This window comes from Theobroma cacao, chromosome 6, assembly GCF_053813885.1.
Source record: "Theobroma cacao isolate CCN51 chromosome 6, ASM5381388v1, whole genome shotgun sequence".
NCBI lineage: Eukaryota > Viridiplantae > Streptophyta > Magnoliopsida > Malvales > Malvaceae > Theobroma > Theobroma cacao.
The window spans coordinates 10,239,326-10,245,504 of record NC_142644.1 but is presented as its reverse complement, the minus strand read 5'-3'; positions in this window follow the sequence as shown (position 1 = coordinate 10,245,504).

Genomic DNA, 6,179 nt, shown 5'->3' with positions numbered 1-6,179 from the left:
GATAGTGTAGACGACACTTGTAACAAACCGCTTACAAGTGTTCCTTCAAGATGAAAACAACCCATTAACATAAAAAATATTGATAGCCAGAAGTATGGAGATCATGCTGTCCAAAAACTTGCACGTGTCCATGCAGGGGTTATCTTCTAACATGAAATAGGGTAGAATAGAGGGGATAAATAGTGCATAAATAACCAAAAAAATTTTCCACTATCCACTACCGGTCGGCTAAACGAAAAAGCAAATAACGAGCCTTAGATGCATGCTGAAGGAGGGTCTTTATGTGGTGAACAACCAGGCTTGAATGTAAAAGGAGCAGTAATAAACGAGATGTAAGAATCGATTGTAGTACATACAACCCAATTTACAACAGATGGCCGAGTTGGTGACAATTCAAAGGTTGGTGAGGAATCCTTTAATAGTATTCAAAATTATGGTGACCATGATTATGTTTAATGGGCAGTAGAGAATGCTCAAAATATTATGATCAGAAAAACAAAAAAGAAAGAAAAAGAGAAGGTAGTGGCGATGTCAAACAAATTGGTGGTGAAAAATGGTGGACTTTATTTGCTAGAAAGAAGCCTCCATGAGCAGCCAAAGTCCATGGTTGTTATCAATGCAGTATAAGTTATAGAATGTAGTGATTAGAATTGTCCAACGGTGCAATTTGAGCCTGGAATGAGTGTTGTTAATATAGAAAATGATTTTGTTCTTTCTCATGCAAGATTAGAAAGTAAAGAAATAAAGTTGCAACCTATTAGTCTGCGTAGAAGGAAGTTTGATAGTGATATTTCGAGGATGGCTAAATTCTTTACCTCTTTGGATGAAGCAAACGATAGTGACCTGAAAGATAGAGTCAGTGATATTGACTCTTTCTTTGCATGCTTACCAACTCAAACATTCCCATGATCAATGCGTTAATATGGAATGTGAGAGGAATCTCAGGTAAAATAGTTCAAAGATGAATTAAAAAACTGCAATTGATGCATAAAATAAAAATTTTTGTTGTCTTGGAACCTATGGTGGAAACTTCTAAAACCCAATATTGTAAAAGGAAATTAGGGTTTGAAAGAGTTGTTTCCAACAGCTCTAACATATTATGGCTTTTTTGGACTCATGATGTTAATTGTGAGATTTTATTTGATCATTCTTAATACTTGCATGTCTGGTTCTATTTACCATGGTTGGGATCACCTGTGTTGGCTTCTTTTGTTTATGTTAAATGGACTAGGTTGGAAAGACATTTGCTGTGGGACTATTTGAAAGGCTTGTTTGCAAATATCAATTATCCTTGGTTAGTGAAAGGGGATTTCAATATTATTTTAGAGAAAGAAGAATGGCTTCATAGGGTAGCTCCGCATGGTGGATATATGGGGACTTTGCCATGACATTGTTAGATTGTGGTTTAATGGATGGTGGGTTTGAAAGCAACCTTTTTACATGGACAAATTGCCACATGTTCCAAAGGTTGGACTGGGTAGTATACAACCATCAATGGACAATAGTTTTTTCCACCACAAAAGTATAACATCTAAATAGGGACGGGTCAGATCATTGCCCTCTACTAATCTCTTGTTCTACAGCCTCTCAACAACATCCTGCATCTTTTAGTTCTTGCATGCTTGGGTCCAGCACCATGAATTCAAAAATTTTGTGGAAACTAATTGGAAGCTTCCTATACAAGGCATGGGTTTGAAGGCTTTTTGGGGAAAACAATTGATGTTTAAACAAAATCTTAAATGGTGGAATAAGACAATATTTGGTGATATTTTTAGCAACTTGAAGGAGGCAGAAAAGTAAGCTAAAACTAGTGAGCTTTTACTCCAGCAACGACATTCTATGGAGAATAGGGAGATTTTGAATCGTTTTTATGCAAAGCTGAACCATTGTCTAAGCATGGAGGAAACTTTCTGGCAACAAAAATCTTGTATTAAATGGCTAGTAGAAAGGGAGAGGAATACCAAGTTTTTTCACATGAGAATGCAGAAAAAAAGGGTGAAGAACTTTATTTTCAAAATCTAAAACTAAGATGGTTCTTGGTTGGAAGATCCAAATTTAATACAGATTTCAACAGTTGAAATTTTTTCCTCCCTTATGAAGATGGAACCTTGTGATTTTGACCAAGTTTGATGATTTTTTAATTCCTACTATTGTATGTGACTTTGTCAATGCCAACCTATGTGTAGTGCTTACTATGCAAGAAGTGAGAGATGTAGTGTTTGATATTGACAAAGATAATGTAGTTGGCTCAGATGGATTTTCTTCATTTTTCTAAAAGCAATGTTGGGATATTATAGTTGAAGATTTTTTTCAAGTAGTGGTTAATTTCTTTCAGGAAGTAGCTTTTCCAAAGGGAATCATGTCCACCACTCTAGTGCTATTGCCCAAGAAGAGTAATGCATCACAATGGAGTGAATTTAGACCAATTAGTTTATGTAACGATTTAAATAAGATCGTTATTAAACTATTGGCTAATTGTCTGGCTAAAATTTTACCTATTATTATTACTGACAATGAAAGTGGTTTTGTGAGTGGCAGGCTTATCAGTGATAATATCTTGTTGGCATAGGAATTAATAGGGAAAATTGATCAAAAGCAAGATGTGGAAATGTAGCTTTTAAGTTGGACATGATGAAAGCCTACAATCGGCTAGATTGAATTTTTTTATATAGAGTGCTGCAGCAATTTGGTTTCAGTCTACAGTGGATAGATATGATTCAACGTTGCATTTCAAATTCTTGGTTCTCTTTATTAATTAATGGCAGGTTAGTGGGTCATTTTAAATCAAAGCAAGGATTACACTAGGGTGACTCAATTATTTGTTTTAGCAGCAAAGTATTGTCTTGAGGTTTAAATGCCTTATAGGCCTGTTGCTCCTCTATTCACTATTTCTCTGGTTGTCCAATGACCGTGAGCCACTTGGCATTTACAAATGATGTCCTTATATTTACTAATGGTAGTAAATCAACCTTATAGAAAATTCTTTAGTTTTTGCAGGAATATGAGGAAGTCTCTAGGCAACTTGTTAACCATCAAAAGAGTTGCTTCATAACTCATCAGAATATAGCAAACACTAGAAGGCAGATTATATCTCAAGCTACAGGCTTCACTCATAAATGCTTACCTATCACATATTTAGGGGTGCCTCTCTACAGAGGCCTAAAAAAGGTACTGTTATTTGATGACCTTGTAACTAAAATTAAGGATCAAATTATAGGATGGAAGAATAAGATTCTTTCCCCAAGTGGCTGGATAACTCTGTTAAGAAGTGTATTGCCTTCTTTGCCTATTTGTTTACTTCAAGTTCTTAAGCCTTCTGTTTGTGTCATTGATAAAATTGAGAGATTATTTAACAATTTCTTGTGGGGAGGTTCGATTGATGCTAGACAGAGTCACTGGGCTTTATGGCATAAAATAACTTTCCTGTCTTTTGATGGTGGTTTAGATATTAGAGTCCTAAGGGATGTGTTTGAGGCCTTCAATATTAAATTATGATGGCGTTTTTGTACATGTAGCAGCTTGTGGAAACAATTCATAAAGACAAAATATTGTGCTGGTCATATTCCTAGGTATGTTCAACCGAAAATTCATGATTCATAGACTTGGAAACGTATGCTTGCTGATAGCCCAGTTACAAAAAAACATACGAGGTGGTGGATTGGCAGAGGCAAATTAATTTTTTGGCATGATTGCTGGATGGGTAATGAACCATTAGTAAATCTTTTCCCTTCTTTTCATTCATCAATGACACAAGTTTGCTATTATTTTGATAACAATGAATGGGATGTGGATAAATTGAAACATGTGCTGCCAGATGAGGTAATTGCTGATATTTTGAAAATTCCTAGTGACACATCTAGTGATGATATTGCCTATTGGGTACCTACTTTCGATGGTAATTATACCACTTAGAGCTTATGGGAATTAATTTGAAAATGATAAACAATAAATCCTTTGTTTAATTTTATTTGGCACAAAGTATTCCTCTCACAACTTCTTTCTTTTCGTGGTGGTTACTATATAATTAGATTCCTGTGGAGATGAGAATGTAAACAAAAGGATTCCAACTAGCTTCTAAATTTAATTGCTGCAGCTCAAAGGAATCCCTTTTACATGTCATGTGGGATGGCCCAGTGGCTAAATAGGTTTGGAATTTTTTTACAAAATTCTTTCAAATCTATGTAATAAATCCACAAACTATTATTCAGATCATCTAAGCTTGGGTATATTTTGGTGATTAAACTAAGCAGGGACACATTCGCACCTTACTGCCTTTATTCATTTTTTGGTTCTTTTGGGTGGAACGTAATGATGCAAAACATTGGACTCTGGGTATGTATCCCAACAAAGTGGTGTGGTGCATTTTGAAACTTATACACAAGTTGTTTCATGGGAGGCATTTGAAAAAGAGGCAATGGAGACGTGATATTCAGATAGCTCAAGTGTGGGAATTGGAATTCCAGAAGGACATGACCTTACCGCCCAAAATATTATCTTAGCATAAACCATTGACAAGTGAGTTTAAATTGAATGTTGATGGCAGTTCTAAAAACAATTTTCAGAATGCTGCAGGAGGTGGAATATTGTGAGACTACATAGGTTCATTAATATTTGGCTTCTCAGAAAACTTTAGACCCAATAATTCTGTACATGCGGAACTACTAGCCTTACATAGAGGTCTTCTTTTATGCCGAGAGTATAATGTTTCGAAGATTTGGATTGAGCTAGATGTTATGGTTGTCATTCATATGTTGAAGGAGGGATATTACGGTTCACATGACAATCGGTATTTATTGGCTTCTATCAGAAAATGCTTAACTCACTTTTCTTATAGAATCTCTCATATACACCAAAAAGGTAACTAGTTGCAGATCTTGTAGCTAATCTTGGTCATTAACAGCAAAATCTACAAGTTTTCTTTGAAGCTTAAGGGAAGTTGCATGGAATTTTAAATTTAGATAAACTTAGTCTTCCTTATGTTAGATTTAAATAAATGTAAAGGAGTAGTACTTCTTATTCTAATTTTGTATGATTTAATCTTAGACTCTTGTATACAGGTAAATTACTTATCTTATGCATTCGAAATAATTGCAAAGATAGCAATTCCTGGAATAGGAATTCTTTCCCTCATTTCTTAGTAACTCTAAAGGTATAGTTCAAGTCCCCTTCCCTAATGTATCATTTAATTTTAATTATTAATAAAATTTTAACAAGATAGCTGGGCCTTATGTGAAGTTCCAATTTTTTTTTTTTAAAAACCAATACAACGTTAAAGGACTAGACTTGTTCAAGCTTACATCACACCATAAATGAAAGCCATATAGAGATCGTGATAAAGTACTAACCTTGCATAAGCAAAAAGCCACATGCTAGAGCCTTAAAATGATTAAAAAAGCCATCATAGTAGACACCATAATACATTAATCAACCGATAGCCCTAATAAGCCATAATAATTCGAACAAACTACCAAGAGGCATCATTAGTTCCACACATAAGATATTGACATAGAGATATTACCACAAAGCATAGAAAATATTCCCTCACCCATGAAAGAAGTCCTAATTGTATTAAAGCTACCACCAACGCCAATATCCTCCAATCTCAAATCTAAGCTCCAAAACTTCATCCCGAAGCATCCTCTTTTCTTCTATGGCATAGAGGGTGTAGACATTACATAGTCAAAATCATAATGAATGTAGTTACCTCCCACAATAATTAAGGGCAGAGCTATCCAACATTTGTTGGGGAGGTAAAAAACGAAAAGGAATGAGACTAAAAAATTTTAAAACTAATACATTGCATTTAAACAACAATCAAAAGTTTTATAATAGATAATGATTTTATATAACATGTATACAAAAAAAAAAAAGAATAAGTTATAAAAAAGTTGTGTTCGACGATGTTTCCTAGATTCATAAAATATAATGCATAAAATATAAATAGTTGAATGTGATGTACAAGATTTCACACAATGGTTAAATATATAAATAGTTAAATAATATTAATAGAAAGAAAAAGATAAAAGAAAACTTTATCTCCTCTTAATTTCATACAGTAATGGTGAGTGGTCCTTGTCTAAAGTCATAAGCTCATTAATCTCTTTTAAAGAATGATGTGTGTTTCAATGGTGAGTTACATAGAAGTGAGTAAAGTAAAAACAAAAGAACAAAATAGAAGA